Source organism: Giraffa tippelskirchi, chromosome 2, assembly GCF_054371585.1.
Source record: "Giraffa tippelskirchi isolate mGirTip1 chromosome 2, T2T-mGirTip1v1.2.pri, whole genome shotgun sequence".
NCBI classification, from domain to species: Eukaryota; Metazoa; Chordata; class Mammalia; order Artiodactyla; family Giraffidae; genus Giraffa; species Giraffa tippelskirchi.
In genome coordinates, this window is record NC_137276.1 from 190001538 (window position 1) to 190026043 (window position 24506).

At 38.1% G+C, this 24506-nt stretch overlaps 1 long non-coding RNA gene across 2 annotated transcripts in view; it reads right to left on the bottom strand.

Moving 5' to 3' along the window:
- LOC145539097 (uncharacterized) overlaps positions 1 to 24506 on the bottom strand; it is a 70274-nt gene that overhangs the window by 14158 nt on the left and 31610 nt on the right. Inside the window, exon 5 of one of the 2 annotated variants that reach the window (XR_014077570.1) lies at positions 17680 to 17770. The exons of the other annotated variant lie outside the window; for it this stretch is intronic. This is a non-coding gene — a long non-coding RNA (uncharacterized LOC145539097). Of the gene's footprint in view, positions 1 to 17679; positions 17771 to 24506 lie in introns of those variants that run through there. 2 annotated transcript variants of the gene reach the window in all.

Genomic DNA, 24506 nt, shown 5'->3' on the forward strand with positions numbered 1-24506 from the left:
TACTGAATAAGGTTCACTTGTGTAAACAATGGTAAAGAAATGAAAGAGGGAGACTTTTGAGGCTAGGTCATAAAAGACATCTGGGCTTCCTCCCTCTGGGAAAAGCCAGCCACCACACTAAGGTGACACTCAATGACATGAGGAAAAAGGCCTCCTGCCAACAACTGGTCCCAGTTTGCCAAATATGTGAGTAAGCCACCTCGACAGTATGTTTTCCAGTCCTCCTCAGGCCTTAAGAAGACTACAGTCCTGGCCAACATTTTGACTGCAACCTCATGAGAGGGACAGAGCCAGGATCACCCAGCTATAGCCCTTCTGAATTCTGGACTAGACTGTGAAGTAATAAATATCCATTGTTTTAAGCTACTATGTTAGTTATATAGCAACATATACAATACACATATAGAGAGCACCTACTTACCCATATAGCCTAATCCTTTCCATTGATAGTATCTGGGTGCAATGACACTTTGAAACTAGTGAGCATACCAGATGTCCAGATCTCAGTTTCTAAACACCATTCTCCACTAAAAGAAGCCAGCGTTCCTTGGAGAAATGGCTGACTTCAGAGCTAAAGCAATGAAAAATTAAAGATGAGCCTGAATATTTTATTAGTAAGGAAATGGTCAAATAATTATAGAGGTCATCCTGAAAGGTCTCCCACTGGCCTCTCTAAGGAACTTATAAGTTTATACTGATACAAATAAATAAGTGAAAAAATAAATTGGAAGAATAAATTCCTTACCATAAAATGCCAACTAATAAATGCAGGAGAAATGGTCTAATTAGAAAATAACCAATTGGAAACCATCATAGTAATAATGAATTCAGCCATGAAACATCAGTAGATACTAAAATTAGTGAGTACAAGTTAGGTGAAGAATGAAATGTTTACATGGTCTCAACTATCCACAAAATGCTTATTCATTGCAATGAAGAAAAGAATGGCTTCGCAAAGGAGAAATTTGGCAGACACCACCTAAACAAATTCTTAAAATTAATGTCAGTATTAAGGGGATAAATTGAAAACATGTACCATGTAATTGGATGCAATAAGAAGAACACAAAATCATTATGATGGTATTCCAGCCCTAGAGGAAGCAGAACTTGAATCTAATCCTTGGGAGACATTAGATAAACTTAAACTTAGAGACAGTTTATAAATTAACTCAAAAACTGTCAAAAACCATGAAAGTGAAAAAAAAAAAAAGACTGAGGAATTGTTCCTGATTTTAAGGGAACTACAGAGATGAAATACCTATGTATAACATGTGACCCTGGGTTAAATTCTTTTTACTGTAGGAGACATTTTGGGACAAATAGCAAAACTTGAATAATATCTGTGATATAGGTGGTAACAATACATCAACATTAATTTCCTGTCTTCAGTGGTGTTACTGAGGTTAGGCAGAAAAACGTATTTATTTGTCAAAAATACACATTAAAGCATTTGAAGATTATAAGTCATCTTGTCAATCACTTGCTCAAATTGTTCAGAACGAAAAAACTCTTCAAATTATTATTGCTCCTTTTTGTAGGCTTTCAATTATTTTGAAAGAAAGGGGAAAAAAAGAAATACACCACAGATCTGAAAATTATATCTCTCATTTGGCAGAGAATATAAAGGCAGTTCAGAGACATAGAATACTAAATAGAAATACACAGAAAGGGCATACATCATACACAGGTAAAGTGCCAACAATAACAGCAACATGAAAGAGAAAGTAGGAATATGAGGAGTAGGTTCAAATAGAGATGTCCACTGAATTACTTAGTGTCCCAAGAGGAAACAGATGGTGGGTCAAAATAGGGTAATTCAATGAGGGTTTATTTACAAAGAGACACTTTCAATGATGTGGACTAGGGTCACCATACATCCAAGACTTAGTAATAACAGCCTAATGCCTAAGCTATTAAGAGGGGAGGGAGTAGTACAGGAACCCAGGGAAAGAGTCATGCCTTCTGCCTTGAGAGAATCCATGACTGCTGGAGAGACACAGCTGGCTGGAGGAGATCTTGCTGGAAGGGTGCCAGGGCCTCCCTCCCCTTTCTCTGCCTCCAATCTACTCCCAGCACTTTCCATGGGCAAGACTCAACCAGAAACCCCGTGGGAAGTCCCTGGTGTGGTCTGTATGGGTCTCCCTGTCTGGGCAGAAGGCAAGGTACAGCAATAGTTAAGAGCGAGGTCAATGGGGGTCAGTGGAAGAGATCTGGCCTGCCTATCTTAAATATATGAAATTAAGACTAGCAATATTTAGCTCTGTAGAAGTACCAATCAATAAAGGCTGCTTTTAAAATCTTTGATAAAATTTCAGAGAGACTGAAAATTCTTTGAAATTGTAAGTAAAACAACTACTCCAGTATAATTAGGTGTGTCATCCACAGCGAGGGACACAGAAATCATTAGATGATTCAACACTGTACAAAGAAGTATGGTTTAAGGAGAAGAGAATCTGGAAAGCAACAGGAAGGAACTATGAGCCATGTTTCCTTTAAGCACAACTGCCCACAAGATTTACCAGTTCCCTACTAAGAAGAATGGAAAGTAAATGTCAAAATTGTTTGGAGACACAATTTTGCCTGAATTACCCATTGGTAAACTGCATAGAGTTCTCATACCTTTGTGTAGATGCAATCTTTTCCATTTAATCTTTTTGTTGCTGTGTAAAGTTCAAAGGTCAAAACCTCTTCAAGTATGTAAATCTGAATCAAGTAAATCTCATGTTTAAATTACAGTCAATAGTTTTTGTTTTTAAACCCCAAATTGACAGGTAAAGGTAAAGGACTTTAAAGGACAGGTAAAGGACTGTTCTTAAAAATGAACTCAACAAGTCTTCTTCCTGGCTGGTTGTGCCAAACACCCTTTTAAAAAAAAAAATTTGTTTTATTTGGAAGATAATTGCTTTACAATGTTGTGTTAGTTTCTGCTATACAATAATGTGAATCAACCATATGTATACATACATCCCCTCCCTCTTGAGCCTCCCTCCTAAACTCCGCTCATCCCACCCTTCTAGGTCAACACACAAACCTTCTTTACAGTGCAGACAGGTGCAGAGAACGAGAACAGTTTGCAATTTAGGTAAGTCTGTCTCGTAGGTTTCCTCAAATTTAAAAAGATTTTAATGCAAATAAGTCAAAGAGGAAAAAAAAATATTTTCTGATAATAGTAACTTTGGCCTTTATGGTCATCTGAAAAGAGATTTTACAGCCATTATATGTCTTTTTATAATATTTTTATTTTCATAGCAACACTGTAGAATACTCAGTCTATATTAGCCCCAATTTATATGAAGAAATTAACTAAAGTGTCCATAGCTATTAAGTAGCAGAGACGGGATTCAAATTCAAATTTTCTGAATCCAAATCTGGTAACTTTCCCATTATATGAAGTGAAGTAAAAGTGTTAGTTGCTCAGTCCTGTCTGACTCTTTGGGACCCCATGGACTGTAGACTGCCAGGCTCCTCTGTCCATGGGATTTCCCAGGCAAGAATACTGGAGTGGGTTATCATGCCCTGCTCCAGGGGGTCTTCCCAAGCCAGGAATTGAACCCGAGTCTCCTGCATTGCAGGCAGATCCTTTACCATCTGAGCCACTAGGGAAGCCCTTCTCGTTATATAATTCTATCTAAAATTAAACCCAGAAGTACAATCAAGCCACTTCACCTATTTTCTATGATCACTTTGAGATTCACTGTTCTGTCATCATAATGAAGAAAGAATTTTCCTCCAGTTAAATTGAACCCAGGAGGCAGGGAGAGAGAGAATGAGAAAGAAAGGGAAGGAATATAAAAGTTTGTATTTGAAGGACTTTATGCTAAAATTCACTTGCAAGGCTAAGCCACTGGTGGTCTTTCTTCATATTTTTGACTATACCTCCAGCCCATGAATGGCTACTGGCTGGAATACTACTCAGGTAACCATCATAAAATTCAGTTCTACTGCTTAGGAACATCATTGCTAATAAAAGATAGAGATTTACTGGGGAAAACAGTAGTAACACAAGCCAAAATGTCAGGCATTTGTTGAATCCCTGGCATTAAAGAAACAAAGATGAGAAAGTATGATATCAATGAGAATGGAATGAAATATATTTCAGCAATAAACAGCCACCCACTCCCTACTCAAAACTAGGATTAATTTTGTGCTCTCACTGCATGTCTATTGCAATTTGTCTGGGTCTCTGCTTCAAGTCATCCTCTGTGGGACCCACGCTAGGGGAGCAAACTCTGTCTGGAGCACTGCTGGTCCTCGCAGCAGATGAAAAGAGAGTACACAACAAATTGCACACTGCTCTTAAAGAGTCCATCTGAAAGAAATACATAACCTTTTCTTCACATTTCATTCCCCAAAGCAATGAATGACCAAAGTTCATGACCACTCTAACTCCAGGGAAATAGGGAAGTACAAATCTGCTGGGAAAAAGAACCAGAAATATTTGTTGAACAGAACTAATGACTGCCAGACACTTTCCTGCCAAGATCTTGCTGTCTAACTTCCATAGCAGCTCCCAGGGACAGGGACAGTTAGGGCTCACCAACTATTCCATGTGCATCCTGATGTTTCTCAGCCTCCTTTGCAATTATTTTAGAGCAGGGTGATGAGTTAAGGCAAACAGGCCATTGAGTAGAAGTGATATTTATGACTTCTGGGCCTGTGGAGCTAAGGCTGGTGTGCCACTCCACCCTTCTTTTCCTGGCTAGGGAAATCTCAAAAGCCAAGTATTACTGGTAGTGTGTGTGTGTTAGGGAACTTCCATGGTGGCTCAGTGGTAAAGAATCTGCCTACAATGCGGGAGACCTGGGTTCGATCCTTGGGTCATGTAGTTACAAGATATTAGAACCTCCACTAGCCTGGTTTCCTGGATGACAGTGTAGAGGAAAATTTCCCTCATCCCTTGCCTATAATTTTTTCTGGACATAGACAAATAAGATGAACCCTTGATTGTAAAAGCACTCAGATTTCAACATATTTATTGTGGTAGCTAGCATTAAGCATCCCAATAAAGAAACTAACACCCAAATGCGGGGTGTTGGTGTAACAAAACCTAACATATGTGAATTTGCTTAGTGGGTGATGAGCAGCAAGGAAACTGATATCAGAGGCTCAAAAGATAATGATATGTGTTTTGCAGTGATAAAATATTTGGTGTACTGTCATGTGCAGTAACTTGGAAGTCAACTCACATTAATATTCAGCCAGAAGTTTCAGAGTGAAACAATGGAAAATAAATCTTTAGTGCTATGTATTGGTGACTTTTGTTGCATTTAGCAAGGCAGTGCCAAGGAGAAATGAATTTTAGGAAAAAAACAAAAACAGAAAAACTGACCATTTGAAAGCAGGTTGGAAGGAAATCGTAGAAAAAGACCAGAAATTCGAGTCCTTTCAGGTTGAAATGTCATCTTCTACATCTCAAAAGTAAGAAACAGGACTTATAAAAGCTTTGAGTGACAAACGCACGATTAAAATTCCTAGTTGGTCAAAGTGCTTCTAGGCAAAGCCAGATTAAAGGTGTGTTCTTCCCATTTAAACTTAATAGCCCTAAAGTGGTCTAGATAAAACATGGTTTGGAGTTGAAGAAGCATAGAAATAAAGCAGATCTGAGAACCAGGTTTCAGAAGAGGAAGGTTACTGGTATATGAAATATGTCAGAAACCTTCTCCTCTTAGGGGAATAAATTGCCAGAGAAACAAGAACTTTGACCAAAAAAAGGCATTTGACTTAAAACCTCGAAGCTTCCTTGATAAGAATGGGTTGAGAAAGCTATTCGGCCCCCAAGGAGGGAATACCCACCCAATGCTCACTTCAGATCCACCAAAGAATAAAGAGAAAAAGACACATCCTGTGAAGACCTACAGAAAAAGAGATTCCTCTTGAGAACAGAATCACAGCCCAATGAATTAAGGAAGCTCTTTCTCCCTGGATATTCACGGTGTCTGCTCAGTGGGATTTCAGTACTTCCATAGCCCAGTGCCCGCTGTCTGTCTCCTTCCCCACTCTCTGAATCAGTGTCCCTTTTCTCCCATTGTTATCTATTAGAGAGTAGGGACAGAGGGAGAAAACCGGTCTTTGAAGTTCTTAAGTCTCCAAACAAGAGGAGCCACATCTGGACCTGATGGAGACTTCACTGTGATGAAATTCACTCTATCACTGCTGCAGTGATACAGAGAAAGAGCAAAATTCTCCTTCAAATTTTAACTGTTTTGAGCACTTACACTGCTAGAATTTAAAACATTTATGTTTCGACTTCTAATAATTTTGTTGGATCAAATTTAGATGTGGTAGAGAACCAAGAAGGAATATTCCTAGTTTCTCTGATCAAGAGTAAGAGAAATTTTATATAGCAGTAAGAGCTCATGCGAAGAGTTGACTCATTGGAAAAGACCCTAATGCTTGGTAGGATTGGGGGCAGGAGGAGAAGAGGACGACAGAGGATGAGGTGGTTGGATGGCATCACCGACTCGATGGACATGGGTTTGGGTAGACTCCGGGAGTTGGTGATGGACAGAGAGGCCTGGCGTGCTGCAGTTCATGGGGTCGCAAAGAGTCGGACATGACTGAGTGACTGAACTGAACTGAACTGAAGAGCTGATATTTTGGATCCCAGACTGCTGCTAGTAATAATACAGGCAAATAGCAGGTAATAGGAAACTCTATGAGTTGAGATTCCTTTGGCTCCATATGATCACAACCCAGCAAAAATTAACTTAAGCAGACAAGGAAGTGAGTTGACTCCTCTGGTTAGGAAACATACTGAGAAAGGTCATGAACTTAGACAAGAAGCCACAGAAAGCACTCCTTCAGAGACTGGATTGGGGCCTCACTGCCACCACAATGTTTGTCTCCATCCCATTCTTATTTCTGTTGTGCTCTGCTTCACTTTGCATGTTGGCTTCTATTTTCTACTCCTCGCAAGGTCTTTCCATGCATTGGGGGGAACAGCTACCGACAGTCTAGGTCCATATCCTTATGGTTTACTAAGTGAAAGGAAGTGATTCCTCCCCAACTGTAAGGTTATGGGGAAGGATTCTGATTGACCTGATTTGACTGATATACGGACCCTTGGAAAGAACTGTCCAGGTAGGTGTGGTGCTATGATTGGCTCAGCCTGAGTCATGTGCTCAAATATGCCTGGAAAGGTAGAGGACAGGAATGGCATGATCAATCTGTATACCAGGACCACGTAAAAGAGGAGAAGAATCCCCTCAAAGAAAGGAAATTCTGTAGCTATAAAAAGGAAAATGGAAAAGAGTGGGCAGGAATAAAAGCTACCAGATTCCTCTAAGATAACTTAGATACCAAGAGCAAAGTCCCCCATGGTATATACCTAGAAAGTATGCCTACCAAGAGAGGCATGGACACCTCCATCTAGGGCACATCTGACTTTTGTCAGTTCTAGTGGTTACCCTGTGTCCCTCTCAGTTTCCTCCCTGCTGTTCACTCCCATTCTTCAGTGGAATATACAGATCTCCTGGGACAAGTACTATGATTATAGTGATGTTCTGCCTCCTTCTCTTTCAGGCTTGGGAGTGACCCAAGATTAGGTTCACATGCTCTCTTCAGCACTAAAACCCACAATATTTACATAAGCCTCACATACATTATGATTAAATGACTAAATGCTTTCTAATTACCAAATACTTTCTAATACCTCCACCAGCATAATGTTTCTACAGTGCCACTTTGTGTCACCCCTTATTAAAAAAAAAATTCTACTTTCTCTAAACCTTACAATATAAACCACAAATCCCAGGCCTTCAAAGCACTCTATAATCCAAGCCCTAAATATCTTTGCAGTCTGATCTTTTACGAGTCTTTTATTCATGTCTCCTTTCCATGCAAAATAGGCTATTCCCTGTTTCTAGTGTACATATATTTTTTTCATCCTTCCTCATTCTCATTTTTAAATTTTTACTTATTTATTTTGTCTTTGGTTGCACTGGGTCTTTTTGGTGCATGCAGGAAACTTTCTCTAGTTGCAGAGAGCGGGAGCTACTCTCTAGATGTGGTGAGTGGGCTTTTCATTCACAAGCTGTAGAGCCTAGGCTCAGTAGTTGTGGCGCATGGGCTTAGTTGCTCCATGGCAGGTGGAATCTTCCTGAACCAGGGATCGAATCTGTGTTGCCTACATTGGCAGACAGATTTTTATCCACTACACCACCAGCGAAGCCCTTCATTCATTTTTGAATCAACATATATTGATTGCTTTCTTGTGTGCCAGGTACTGTGATAAGTAGCAGTGGTGCAAGGATGAATGAAACATGAACCCTGTCTTCAATGGACTCACTCCAACTATAGAAGAAACACACATTATAAATTATTATAATTCTCTGTGAACCAAGTCAAAAGTGAGTTGTGAGGAAATTGATAGATCAATCCACTGTATGGAGAATTAATAAAAGTTTCCCCTTGGGTATATTTAATCTGGGACTTAAAAGATGCATGCGTGCACGCTAATTCACTGCAGTCGAGTCTGACTCTGTATGACCATATGGACCATAGCCCACCAGGCTCCTTTGTCCATGGGATTCTCCAGGCAGTAGGTATATGTTTGTTCAGTGGAGGAATAAGAAAGAGAATTCCAGGACAGGAAGAAGACATCCAAGAATCTAGCAGTACGAAGATAGGCAGCTTGTTCAGGAGAATACAAGCTGAGTAGTAGCTTCCTTAATTAATGTTCACTAAAACAACACTTGAGATTAAATAATGCACTGATTTTCCTGTGTTGTCTGTGTTTACACTGATTTGGCTGATGCATAGGACTTCCTAAATGATTATAAATTAATATTTAACTCTTCTATTCACCCATAGAATTCCATAGCTGCTGGGTGAGTTTGACATTTATTAAGAGTCAGTGGCCCCTTTTCCCAAATCTGTTGTTATAATTACACAATTGAATTAAGTGTAATGTAAACCAGGGGTTTTCAATCTCACACTATTGACATTTGGGGCCAACTAATTCTTTGTGCTAGGAGACCATCATGTGCTCTCTAGGATATTTAACAGCATCCCTGACCTCTCGCAGAAGATGCCAGGAGTGCCCTCCCTTGAACTGTGAAAACCAAAAGTGTCTCCATTCATTGTTAAATGTCCCCTGGAAGGTGCAAAGTCGTGAGTGGTAGAATTTGGTCAGATCATAAAAGACCTTGTATGTGGACTTGTTTTCTAGGTATGCAATGAGAAATACTTCATGTTTTCTAGTGGGAGAGTAACATGCGGCAATGTATTTTCAGAGGATAAATTAGAAAAGGTGAGAGTGGAGACAGGAAGACCTACCAAGGAGGCAACTGCCATAGAGCAAGTGAGACATAACAATTGTGTTGATGAATACAGTGGCAGTAATGTTTAGAGGCAAGTTGAAGACAGAATTTTGGAGATAATCAAATGCCATTCACTCTCACTAGGGTTCCTCTCCATCTTCTCTTCCTACCTGTGTTCACAATTAAGTCCAACTCAACTTCAAGGTTCAGTTCAAAACTCATATCCCCAGGTCACCAAACAAAACATGTCCTCCTTTGAAACCCGTTGTTCTTTAGTCACTAAGTCATGTCCAACTCTGCAAGCCCATCGGCTGCAGCATGGGAGGCTTCCTTTTCCTTCAGTATCTCCTGGAGCTTGCTCAAACTCATATCCATTGAGTTGGTGATACCATCCAACCATCTCATCCTCTGTCGCCACCTTTTCCTCCTGCCCTCAATCTTTCCCAGCATCAGGGTCTTTTCTAATGAGTCAGTTCTTCTCATCAAGGGTGGCCAAAGTATTGGATCTTCAGCTTTAGCACCAGTCCTTCTAATGAATATTCAAGGTTGATTTCCTTTAGGATTGACTAGTGTTATTTCCTTGCTGTCCAAGGGACTCTCAAGAGTCTTCTCCAACACCACAGTTTGAAAGCATCAATTTTTCAGCACTCAGCCTTCTTTATGGTCCAACACTCACACTCATATATGACTACTGGAAAAACCATAGCTTTGACTATGTAGACCTTTGTCACCAAAGTGATGTCTCTGCTTTTTAATAAGTTGTCTAGGTTTGTCATAACTTTTCCTCCAAGGAGGAAGCATCTTTTAATTTCATGGCTGCAGTCACTGTCCACAGTGATTTTGGAGCCCAAGAAAATAAAGTCTGTCACCATTTCCATTGTTTCCTCATCTATTTGCCATGAAGTGATGGGACCAGATGCCATGGTCTTAGTTTTTTGAATGTTGTTTTAAGCCAGCTTTTTCACTCTCCTCTTTCACCTTCATCAAGAGGCTCTTTAATTCCTCTCCAATTTCTGCCGTTAGGGCAGTATCATCTGCATATCTGAGGTTATTGATATTTCTCCTGGCAATCTTCATTCCAGCTTGTGATTCATCCAGCCTGGCATTTCACATGATGCTAAAGTTGCAAAGAGTTGGACAGGACTGAAACAACTTAGCAGGCACACATGCACTCTGCATACAAGTTAAATAACAGGGTGACAATATACAGCCTTGATGTACTCCTTTCCCAATTTGGAACCAGTCCATTGTTCCATGTCTGGTTCCAATTGTTGCTTCTTGACCTGCATACAGGTTTCTCAGGAGGCAGGTAAAGTGGTCTGGTATACCTATCTCTAAGAATCTTCCACAGTTTGTTGTGATACAACATTCAAAGACTTTAGCATAGGCAATGAGGCAGAAGTAGATGTTTTTCTAAAATCCCCTTGCTTTTTCTATGATCCAATGAATGTTAGCAATTTGATCTCTGGTTCCCCTGCCTTTTCTAAACCCAGCTTGTATATCTGGAAGTTCTTGGTTCACGTACTATTGAAGTCTCACTTGAAGGATATTGAACATTGCTAGCATGTGAAATGAGTGCAATTGTGTGGTAGTTTGAACGTTCTTTGGTGTTGCTCTTCTTTGGGATTGGAATGAAAACTGACCTTTTCCAATCCTATGGCCATTGCTAAGTTTTCCAAATTTGCTGGCATATTAAGTACAGCACTTTAACAGCATCATCTTTTAGGATTTGAAATAGTTCAGCTGGAATTCTATCACTTCCACCAGCTTTGTTCGTAATGATTCTTCCTAAGACTTCACACTCCAGGATGTCTGGTTCTAGATGAGTGACCAAACCACCATGATTACCTTGGCCATTAAGACCTTTTTTGTACGGTTCTTCTGTGTACTCATGCCACCTCTTCTTAATCTCTTCTACTTCTGTTAGGTCCTTGCCATTTCTATCCTTTATTGTGCCCATCTTTTCATGAAATTTTCCCTTGGTATCCCTAATTTTCTTGAAGAGATCTCTAGTCTTTCCCATTCTATTGTTTTCCCCTATTTCCTTGTATTGTTAACTTAAGAAGGCTTTCGTATCTCTCCTTGATATTTTCTGGAACTCTGTATTCAAATGGGTATGCTGCCGCTGCTGCTTATGTGTTTCAGTCATGTCCGATTCTGTGCGACCCTATGGACTGCAGCCTGCCAGGCTCCTCTGTCTATGGGATTCTCAAGACAAGAGTACTAGAGTGGGTTGCCATGCCCTCCTGCAGGAAATCCTCCTGACCCAGGGATCGAACCCAGGTCTCCTGTATTACTGGCAGATTCTTTACCTCTGAGCCACCAGGAAAGCCCTCAGATGGGTATATCTTTCCCTTTCTCCTTTGCCTTTCACTTCTCTTCTTTTCTCAGCTATTTGTAAGGCCTCCTCTGACAACCATTTTGCCTTTTTGCATTTCTTTTGGGGATGGTTTGGTCATCGCCTCCTGTACAATGTTACAAACCTCCATCCATAGTTCTTCAGGCACTCTGCTCATCTGATCTAATCCCTTGAATCTATTTGTCACTTCCACTGTATAATCATATGGTATTTGATTTAGGTCATACCTGAATGGCCTAGTGGTTTTCCCTACTTTCTTCAATTTAAGTTTGAATTTTGTAAAAAGGAGCTCATGATCTGAGCCACAGTTAGCTTCTGGTCTTGTTTTTGCTGACTGTATAGAGCTTCTCCATCTTTGGCTGCAAAGAATATAATCAATCTGATTTTGGTATTAACCATCTGGTGATGTCATGTGTAGAGTCATCACCTGTGTTGTTGGAAGAGAATGTTTTCTATAACCAATGCATTCTTTTGGCAAAACTCTGTTAGCCTTTATTTTAGCCTCTCTTCAGGCACCTTGTGATATTGGTAACTTAATGCCTAGATTATAAACTAGAGTTTAATTTTAGATTATAAAATCCTTAAATACAGGATCACATTTTCTTCATATTCATTTTCTATTCAGTGCCCAATACCATGCTGTCCATATAACAGATGATGGATATTATTTATTGAGTGAATTATGAAACTCTAGCCTAAATTACTACAGTAGATTTATAAGTGATCCTTGAATTCTTACTGTAAGCATTGGGAGAGTATAGGCTTAAATTACTCAGCATTGCATTCTTTATAGATCTGCTTCACACAGTTCCTATCTACTCACATCACTGGAGGAAATCCATGTTCATTAATCTTAAAACCTTTCTTATAGACTGCTCCTTAGAGAAACTCCACAAAACAATACCCACATGATCCCTTCAAAAGTAAAAAAGTAACTAGAGGCTAGATGGCATCAAACTAGTGACAAATGATACTGACCTATGTTAAACGAGGCAAGAATGAGTGTTAAGTTAAAACATCCATCTGGATTTTTCTCAAGGTCAGTGTTTTCTTCCTGCCATATAAGTCACCAAGATCATTACTCACTCTATTCTCACAACTATATTCTTTTTCAATCACTCATAGCTATCCTATTCATTTCTGTGAATGAGTGGCAGGAACTATTAATTGTGAACAAAGTTTTTGTTACAAATTAGGAAATCAGGTACTCGAGAAATAAAGCTCTGGTGATAGAGGCTAGGACAGATAAATAAAATCAAACTGAACCTCAGACACTCTGTACATTGGAATTTCTTTCTGCATCAATGAAAATGGCCAAATTGTTCAAATCAGTGTTTTTTTGAATACGTACTATGAGTTTCATACTCTATTGGCAAAGCAGGAAGCACAGAATTAACAAAGTCAAGAATTTTCATAAATTCCAAACGTTTGCATTCCTAGACAGTTAGCAAAGAAAGATGGTCAATGCAGAGTGGGATTTCCAGAATGTTTACATCTATAATCAAAAAGACTTTAGAAAAAAAAATAATCACAGGATAAAGTGTCATTCCTGATTGTACAGAATTATTTCAAATTCTCTTTTCCTCTTTTTCTGTGCATTTCTTGGTGTTTGTGTTTCAGGCATCAGTGTTTCTCACCTCAGTTATTATAATAAGATGTATCCACACAAATTCAAGGATTCACTACTGAACAAGTGTGAGCAACATCAATGTCAATTAATTCATTCCACCTTGCTGGAGATGGGGAATGATTGATTTTCAGGCTTCATATATTTTCTTTGTAGAGGTTAGACATATATTGATGGAATAACCAATTCTAATACAGTACAGAGGCAAGAATATCAAATATCTCCAGCATGCCTCGGAAGACACCTTCCTTTGCATATCCCTTACTCACCACTAATTTTTAGCCTGGGTCATTTTTTCTCATTCCTACAAATCCAAAACATCCATAGCCATTTCCTATAAGAGTTCATCCTGACTAATTATTGTCTGTGATTCAGCCTCCAGGAGACTAATTCAAGTCTAGGTGTATAGCTAAATTGTTCAATAAGTGAGAATTTCTAATAAGGAAACCTTGTAGTGGTGAGCCTGCCGTTGCAATCTGTAGCTCTTACTTCAAAACAGTGAAGCATAAATGTTTTCATGCATCCCATGTAAAATCAGCCTTGAATGTTCTCAAGACTAGAGGCACAAGCTTCACTTTTATAGAAATGATTCACATATTTCTGTCATCTTGGGGATGCCTCTTACTCATCTGACTTTCTTGGCGCCATTTCCCTAATTTAGCTAATTCATCAACACAGACATATCCAGATCAAGATTTTTTAGAAAATGTCTTTCAACAGCTTTGCACCTTGCTAAAAAGTTAGTCACTGATGTCAGTGCAAAATTGAAATGTATCATACTGCTTTGTATACTGAGCAGACAATTCATAAATTTACTTCCTTATTTTATTATTAAAAAATCAAAGAATGCTACTGTAAATTTGCAATATAGGAGACCTTTTATTGAAAAGTGATACACATTTGAAAACACCCAAGGGTAGCTAAAAGAGGAAACAAGAAATGATTTGATAGCATTGAAGTTGTAGTTGGCTACCTCTGAAGGAACCACAGGAATCACATTTTTAAACAAGGAATGATAAACTAGCCTTTACTGCAAAGCTGTTTAGTATGAGGACAGGGTACACTGGCACATAACATTCTTTTCACAGTTCATTATATGACTTAAACTCTAATAAGAACAAGATGGGATGTACAGCTGTTTTGTGAGCAGAAAATTTATTCTCCAGAGAAAACAGATTATTTAGGATGTGTTGATATTGCTGTGGTCTTTTTTTATATAGAGAAAAGGATGATTTTATTTCAGAATATATCTCTTTGATTGACTCTGTAATATGATTTTAAGAACATTCCTCGTGCCCAAACTAGTGAGAAGAAATAGTGAGGCAAATGAACCAGGACGTATTCATTTTGGTGAAGAAAAACCTGTTACAAAGACAAATCATATGTCTTTGTCTCATAATACTACTTCTCACACATAACTGGTTTGATCTCCTTGCAGTCAAGGCACTCTCAAGAGTCTTCTTCAACACCACAGTTCAAAAGCATCAATTCTCAATCCTGAATTGCAGGGACTGGTGCTGAGCTGAAGTTCCCATACTTTGGCCACCTGATGCGAAGAGCTGACTCATTAGAAAAGACACTGATGCTGGGAAATACTGAAGGCAGGAGGAGAAGGGGATGACAGAGGACGAGATGGTTGGATGGCATTACCAACTCAATGGACATGAGTTTGAGCAAACTCCGGGAGATGGTGAAGGACAGGGAAGCCAGCATGTTGCAGTCTATGGGATCGCAAGGAGTCAGACACGACAGAGCAACCAACAACACCACATAGAACACTTAGGACAGTCAGCACATCACAAGAGAACAAAAAAAGAAAGGGGAGAAAAAAGACCTGCCAGAAAAAACTACCTCTCTCAATTAAAGTGACAATACAATAAGATTATAATTCTATTACTTTATAATATAAAAAGTAACATAATACTTTATAACATAAATACATGTGTGTGAACTGATTCAGTAGGTTTCTTTAATCCTGGTGTTCGTGTCACTTTTTCTCTAGAGACCTGACAAAAAGCTTAGCCAGTTGTCAGTATAGAAAATACACCCTGATCCTTCATGGGTCATCCTGATTTTTATCATCCTGATTTTTATGATTGTTCATTTTCTCATGCTGGACTGTAAATATAATAGCAGAACACCCCTGTCCTTCACTTCAGATTCTGAATAAAAAAGTTTCTTTTCAATGTCCCCTGAAAATGTCTCCCAACTGGGGCATATATCACTGGCTTTCTGTGACTTCTTGTAGCTCTGTCAAATATTCTCCTTGGCAGCAGCAGGTGAGATTTTATACTTTAAACATTTCTCACGTACTTATATATAGGGTGCAACTATAGATGGTATTACTAACTAGGCTAGAAATTTCTCATTGGAATTCTCTAAGACATCATTTGAAACAGCTTTTGGGGGTTTGAGGCAACAGATTTTAGATTTTTTTAAAAACCATTATCTAAATATCCCAATTTATTTGATCTTTTAATGAATATGATCACAGCAACAGAATTTATAATGAAGTGCATGGTAGTTCAAATGTTAACATTTGTCTGAGTCCAACCTACTATTATAAAAGGGGGAAATTTAAATTCTATAAAGTACACAGAAATATTCTTGATATAAAAACACTTTTAAAGGACAATAGTGAATGTTATTTTTGAGAATCCAACTTAGGTGGGGAACTATAAAAAATTTCTAAAATCTCTTTCTGATCTAAAACTACAGAATTTTAGATCTTATAGTCATATAATTTTAGATCTTACTCCATCAAAAATTTTTTGATTCAGTTTCATAAATTTCTTGAATTCATTCCCATCTTGCAATCTTCTCCAAAGTTCAGAACTTGGATCATGCAAAATCTGTGGTCATCCAAAATATTCTGTCATTTCAGAGAAAAACAAAATTCTGAGAAAACTCCTAGCGCTGATGTAGGTTCCCTAAGGTCCTCAACACTGTGACAGGTTGATGTCCAACAAGATTATTGTCAACTGCAATATACTTTCTAATGTTTCATAAGCCACGGTGATGTTTGTCTGTTCATTCTCTGCTTAGAATGACTTAGTTAGGCCATGGGACAGGCACCCCCTTCAAAGAGCTTTAGACAACTTTCTATAAAACCTCACCTTCTTACAACCTGCTTATTTTGCCCCATACTATCTCCTCTCCTGCAGGTCAGATCTTGCCTTAATCCAGATCATTTTATCTTCATCTCTATTTCTCAGCCCCACGCTTACCCCTATAACCTGAAGAACAGATTTTACTCTCTTGAATTTTGAGTTACGGATCTTATCTTTTCTGATAGTTTGTTGCAGCTCCATCTTACCTTACCATCCCAGGGAATAGCCCTGCCATACCTTCAGGAGGCAGAAACAATCCATCCTATTTCACATCTCCTGCACCATACCAGGATTTGTGCTGTAGCTTCTTAACCATTGTCCTGACTTGAAGTTGTCCCTTTCCGATCTTTTCTCCATATCTTTGCTATTTTCATCCTAAAACACTTGAACATCTCCTTAAAACCCTCCATAATTCCGTGCTGCTTTAAGATCTACTACAAACTCCTAAGCCTAAGAGTACCTTGCATGAGTGCATGGTCACTCAGTCATGTCTGACTATTTGCAACCCTTTGGACTGTAGCCCATCAGGCTACTCTGTTCATGGGATTTCCTAGGAGTGGGTGGCCTTCTCCAAGGACACTTTCAGACCCAGGGATCGAAACTGGCTCCTGTGGCTCCTGCATTGCAAGTAGATTCTTTACCCGCTGAACCACTAGGGAAGCCTCTATCCAATTAACAGCTCTCTACACTCCTTTGTTCCAGCCACATCTATCTCTTCACTCTCTCCAGAACGTACCAAGCTGATCCTTCCTCCTGCTTATTACACCTACTTTGCCACTCTCTTAATTCTTCAGGTCCTAGCTCAAGCTCACTTCCTTCATGAAACTTCTCATAACTGGTCCACATTGCTCTACCCCTGCTTGAATATATCTAGCAAAGGGACTGAGCACAGAGCACCCCTCCAAGAATCCATGGACAAAGACTTAGATATTGTTTGTAGTATTCACTGTAGTACTTAACTAAATAGAATTGCCCTGTGGGGCCACATATGGTCATCTAAATTGTAATGTAAATAACCAGTTTTCTTAATGGTAGTTTCCAGGAAGACAAGAACTGTATCTTAAAATTCTTTAAGCTGTTCATAATACTAACAAGTAAGTACCTATTGAAAGAAGAACCCAGAAATTCAAGTGACGTTTAAGATTCTTGTTCCAGTCATCCTTGGGTTAAGACAAAGAATGGGCTAGATTATCTCATAAAATGTTTTTTCTCTGTTTTTTTTCCTCAGATACTAGACTTTTAGGGATTTGTTTGTGGAAATTATAATTACAATTCTTGTTTCCAAACAACCAGATGGACTATAATAACAACGCATCTGCTATATTTCTCATTTTGCATGGGTTTTTAATTTCCATGAGTAATTTGTCTTGATTCACAAATATTGTCTTCTTTTCAAATACTTCGAACTTGAGCTCTGATCAAGAGGAAGAAGAGTGGAATGATTAAGATTTGGGTTTAAAGTCTTGGTTTTAAATTCCAACTCTATCAATGATATGTTGCATATCTTAAGCAAGTAGCTTAAGCTTGTTTTACCTTTATTTCTTCTTCTGTAAAATAGAAATATTAATAATGAATAAATCAACCTGATTAGATGGTATTAAGGATTAAATAACACATATATTAAGCAGTAATTATATAATATATAGTTAACAAAAAGTACATGCTAGATCTTATTGTTATCAATCATTTCTATATAGGCTAAGAATCAATATTGGAAACAATATATAGATTTTTTAATGAATCACTTTTTTACTCTAAGCACTTCATTTATTTATTTATACTATATGAAAGGTCCTGTTGGTTATCCATTCTAAACATAGCATTGTGTATATGTTGATCTCAAACTCCCTAACTATTCCTCCCACTACCCTTTCCCCCGGGTAACCATAAGCTCATCCTCTAAGTCTGTGAGTTTATTTCTGTTTTGTAAAGAAAGTTCATTTGCCTCACTTTTTTAGATTCATAGCAATATCATACAGTATTTCACTTTCTCTGTCTGACATACTTCACTCAGTATGACAATCTTGAGATCTGTCCATGTTGCTGCAAATGGCATTATTTCATTATCTTTAGTGGCCGAGTAATATTCCATTGTGTATATGTAACATATCTTCTTTATCCATTCCTCTGTTGATAGACATTTAGGTTGCTCCCATGTCTTGGCCACTGCAACACTGCAGCACTGCAGTGAACACTAGGGTGCATTTATCCTTTTAGACCATGTTTTTCTCCAGATATATGCTCTGGACTGGGATTGCAAGATAATATGATAGCTCTGTTTTAACTTTTTAAGGAAATTCCATACTGTTCTCCACAGTAGCTGTACCAATTTGCATTCCTACCAACAGCGTAAAAGTGCTCCCTTTCTTCCTACCTTCTCCAGCATTTATTGTTTGTAGATTTTTTTGATGATCGCCATCCTGAGGTAGGAAGTGATATCTCATTGTAGTTTTGCAATCCATTTCTCTAATAAATAGCAATGTTGAACATCTTTTATGTGCCTCTTGGCCATCTGTATGTCTTCTTTGAAGAAATGTCTGCTTAGGTCTTCTGCCCAGTTTTTGATTGGGCTGTTTGTTTTGATTATATTAAGCCATATGGGCCATTTGTAAATTTGGGGGACTAATTCCTTGTTGGTCACATCATTTGCAAATATCTTCTTCCATTCTGTGCGTTGTCTTTTCATTTTCTTTATGGTTTCCCTTGCTGAGTAAAAGATTTTGAGTTTAATTAGGTCCCATTTGTTTATTTTTGTTTTTATTTCCATTACTTTGCGAGACGGATTGAAAAGATTGTGTTGCAATTTATGTCAGAGAGTGTTCTGCCTATGTTTTCCTCAAAGATTTTTATAGTGTCCAATCTCACATTTTTTTAATTAATTAATTTTTTATTGAAGGATAATTGCTTTACAGAATTTTGCTGTTTTCCGTCAAACCTCAACACGCATCAGCCATAGGTATACATATATCCTCTCCCTTTTGAAACTCCCTTCCATCTCCCTTCCCATCCCACCCCTCTAGGTTGATACAGAGCCCCTGTTTGAGTTTCCTGAGCCATACAGCAAATTCCCCTTGGCTATCTATTTTACATATGGTAATGTAAGTTTCCATGTTACTCTTTCCATACATCTCACTCTCTCCTCCCCTCTCCCCATGTTCATGTCTATTCTCTATGTCTGTTTCTCCATTGTTGCCCTGTAAATAAATTCTTCAGCACTATTTTTCTAGATTCCGTATATATGTGTTAGAGTACGGTATTTCTCTTTCTGACTCACTTCATTCTGTATAATAGGTTCTAGGTTCATCCACTTCATTAGAACTGACTCAAATGCAATCCTTTTTATGGCTGAGTAATATTCCATTGTGTATATGTACCACAACTTCTTTATCCATTAATCTGTTGATGGACATCTAGGTTGCTTCCATGTTCTAGCTATTGCAAATAGTGCTGCAATGAACAATGGGATACATGTGTCTCTTTCAGTTTTGGTTTCCTCAGGGTATATGCCTAGGAGTGGGATTGCCGGGTCATATGGTGGTTTTATTCCTAGTTTTTAAGGAATGTCCATACATTTTCCATAGTGGCTGTATCAATTTACATTCCCACCAACAGTGCAAAAGTGTTCCCTTTTCTCCACACCGTCTCCAGCATTTATTGTTTGTAGACTCTTTGATGAGGGCCATTCTGACTGGTGTGAGATGCTATCTCATTATAGTTTTGATTTGCATTTCTCTAATAATGAGCAATGTTGAACATCTTTTCATGTGTTTGTTAGCCATCTGTATGTCTTCTTTGGAGAAATGTCTCTTTAGGTCTTTTTCCCACTTTTTGATTGGATTGTTTGTTTTTCTGGTATTGAGTTGTATGAGCTGCGTGTATATTTTGGAAATTAATCCTTTGTCAGTTGTTTCATTTTCTATTATTTTCTCCCATTCTGAGGGTTGTCTTTTCACCTTGCTTATAGTTTCCCTTGCTGTGCAAAAGCTTTTAAGTTTAATCAGGTCCCACTTGTTTACTTTTGCTTTTATTTCCATTACTCTAAGAGATGGGTCACAGAGGATCTTGCTTTATGTCAATGAGTGTTCTGCCTCTGTTTTCCTCTAAGAGTTTTACAGTTTCTGATCTTACATTTAGGTCTTTCATCCATTTTGAGTTTATCTTTGTGTATGGTATTAGGAAGTGTTCTAATTTCATTCTTTTACATGCAGCTGTCCAATTTTCTGAGCACCATTTATTGAAGAGGCTGTCTTTGCCCCATTGTATATTGTTGCCTCCTTTGTCAAAAATAAGGTACCCATAGGTGCATGGGTTTATTTCTGGGCTTTCTATCTTGTTCCATTGGCCTATATTTCTGTTTTTGTGCCAATACCACACTGTCTTGATGAGTGTAGCTTTGTAGTATAATCTGAAGTCAGATAGGTTGATTCCTCCAGCTCCATTCTTCTTTCTCAAGACTGTTTTGGCTATTTAGGATCTTTTGTGTTTCCATATGAATTGTGAAACTTTTTGTCCTAGTTCTGTGAAAAATTCCATTGGTAATTTGATAGGGACTGCATTTAATCTGTAGATTGTGTTTGGTAGTATAGTCATTTTCATAATATTGATTCTTCCTACTCAGGAACATGGGATATCTCTCCATCTGTTTATGTCATCTTTGATTTCTTTCATTAGTGTCTATTTACAATTTTCTGTGTACAGTTTTTTTGTCTCCTTAGGTAAGTTTCAGTTCAGTTCAGTTCAGTTCAGTCGCTCAGTCGTGTCCGACTCTTTGCGACCCCATGAATTGCAGCACGCCAGGCCTCTCTGTCCATCACCAACTCCTGGAGTCTACCCAAACCCATGTCCATCGAGTCGGTGATGCCATCCAACCATCTCATCTTCTGTCGTCCCCTTCTCCTCCTGCCCCCAGTCCTACCCAGCATCAGGGTCTTTTCCAATGAGTCAACCCTTCTCATGAGGTGGCCAAAGTATTGGAGTTTCAGCTTCAACATCAGACCTTCCAATGAACACCCAGGACTGATCTCTTTTAGGATGGATTGATTGGATCTCCTTGCAGTCCAAGGGACTCTCAAGAGTCTTCTCCAACACCACAGTTCAAAAGCATCAATTCTTTGGCGCTCAGCTTTCTTCACCATCCAACTCTCACATCCATACATGACCACTGGAAAAACCATAGCCTTGATTAGACGTACATTTGTTGGCAAAGTAATGTCTCTGCTTTTAAATATGCTAACTAGGTTGGCCATAACCTTCCTTCCAAGGAGTAAGCGTCTTTTAATTTCATGGCTGCAATCACCATCAGCAGTGATTCTGGAGTCCCAAAAAATAAAGTCTGACACTGTTTCCACTGTTTCCCCATCTATTTCCCATGAAGTGATAGGACCAGATGCCATGATCTTAGTTTTCTGAACGTTGAGCTTTAAGCCAACCTTTTCACTCTCCTCTTTCACCTTCATCAAGAGGCTCTTTAGTTCTTCTTCACCTTCTGCCATAAGGGTGGTATCATCCGCATATCTGAGGTTATTGATATTTCTCCCAGCAATCTTGATTCCAGCTTGTGTTTCTTCCAGCCCAGAGTTTCTCATGATGTACTCTGCATAGAAGTTAAATAAGCAGGTAAGTTTATCCCTAGCTATTTAATTCTTTTTGTTGCAATGGTAAATGGGGTTGATTCCTTAATTTCTCTTTCTGATTTTTCATTGTTAGTATACAGAAATGCAAGTGATTTCTGTCTATTGATTTTGTATCCTGCAACTTTGCTAAATTCACTGATTAGCTCTAGCAATTTTCTGATACTATCTTTAAGGTTTTCTATGTACAGTATCATGTCATCTGCAAATAGTGAGAGCTTTACTTCTTCTTTTCCAATCTGGATTCCTTTTATTTCTTTTTATTCTCTGATTGCTGTAGCTAGGACTTCCAGAAGTATGTTGAACAATAGTGGTGAAAGTGGACACCCTTGTCTTGTTCCTGATCTTAGGGGGAATGCTTTCAGTTTTTCACCATTGAGAATAATGTTTGCTGTAGGCTTATCATATTTGGCCTTTACTATGTTGAGGTAGTTCCTTCTATGCCCATTTTTTGAAGAGCTTTAATCATAAATGCATGCTGAATTTTGTCAAAAACTTTTTCTGAATCTATTGAGATTATCATATGGTTTTTACCTTTCAATTTGTTAGCATGGTGTATCACACTGATTGATTTGCATATATTGAAAAATTCTTGCATTCCTGGAATAAACCCAACTTGATCATGGTGTATAAGCCTTTTGATGTATTGCTGAATTCTGTTTGCTAAAATTTTGTTGCATCTATGTTCATCAGTGTTATTGGCCTGTAGTTTTCTTTTTTTTGTGTTGTCTTTGCCTGGTTTTGGTATCAGGGTGATGGTGGCCTTGTAGAATGAATTTGGAAATGTTCCTTCCTCTGCAGTTTTTTGAAAGAGTTTTTAGAAGGATAGGCATTAGCTCTTCTCTAAATATTTGATAGAATTCTCCTGTGAAGCCATCTCATCATGGGCTTTTGTTTTGGGGGAGATTTTTTGATCACAGCTTCAATTTCTGTGCTTGTAATTGGGTTGCTCATAATTTCTATTTCTTTCTCGTTCAGTCTTGGAAAATCAAACTTTTCTAAGAATCTGTCCATTTCTTCCAGGTTATCTATTTTATTGCCATAGAGTTGTTCATAATATTCTCTTATAATCTTTCGTATTTATGCATTGTCTGTTGTAACCTCTCCTTTTTCATTTCTAATTTTGTTGATTTGATTCTTCTCTCTTTTTTTCTAGATGAGTCTGGCTAAAGGTTTGTCAATTTTGTTTTATCTTCTCAAAGAACCAGCTTTTAGTTTTATTAATCTTTACTATCGCTTCTTTCACTGCTTTTCATTTATTTCTGCTCAGATCTTTATGATTTCTTTCTTTCTACTAATTTTGGGATTTTTTTGTTCTTCTTTTTCCAATTGTTTTAGATGTAAAGTTAGGTTGTTTATTCAATGTTTTTCTTGTTCCTTGAGATAGGATTTGTATTGCTATAAACTTCCCTCTTAGAACTGCTTTTGCTGCATCCCATAGGGTTTGAGTTGTCATGTTTTCATTATCATTTGTTTCTAGAAATTTTTTTATTTCCCTTTTGATTTCTTCAGTAACCTATTGGCTATTTAGAAACATTGATTAATTTCTATGTGTTTGTGCTTCTTACACATTTTTTCCTTGTAATTGATATCTAGTCTCATAGCATTGTGGTTAGAGAAGATGCTTCATCTGACTTCAGTTTTCTTAAATTTACTGAGGTTTGATTTGTGACCCAAGATGTGTGTATCCTGGAGAATGTTCCATGTGCACTTGAGAATTCTGCACTTGGATGGAATGTCCTGAAGATATCAATGAGATCCATCTCATCTAATGTATCATTTAAGATTTGTGTTTCTTTATTATTTTCTGTTTTGATTATCTGTCCATTGGTGTGAGTGGAGTGTTAAATTCTCCTACTATTATTGTGTTACTATCAATTTCTCCTTTTATGTCCGTTAGTGTTTGTCTTATGTATTGAGGTGCTCCTATGTTGGGTGCATAGATATTACAATTGTTATGTCTTATTCTTGGATTGATCCCTTTATCATTATGTAGTGTCCTTCCTTATCTCTTGTAATCTTCTTTATTTTAAGGTCTATTTTGGCTGATATGAGGATTGCTACTCCAGTTTTCTTTTGCTTCCCATTTGCATGGAATGTATTTTTCCTTCCTCTCATTTTCCAGTCTACATGTGTCTTGAGGTCTGAAGTGGGTTTCTTATAGACAGCATATAGATGGGTCTTGTTTTTGTATCCATTCTGCTAGTCTGTGTCTTTTGATTTGAGCATTTAATCCATTTACATATAAAGTAATTATTGTGCTCTATATGTTCCTATTGCCGATTTCTTAATTGTTGGGGGTTAATTTTGTAGATCTTTTTTCTTCTCTTGTATTTCTTGACTGTATAAGTCCCTTTAACATTTGTTGCAAAACTGGTCTGGTTTGGTACTGAATTCTCTTAACTTTTGCTTACTTGAAAAGCTTTCTATTTCTCCATCAATTTTGAATGAGATCCTTGCCCGGTACAGTAATTTTGGTTGTAGATTTTTCCCTTTCAGTACTTTAAATATATCCAGCCA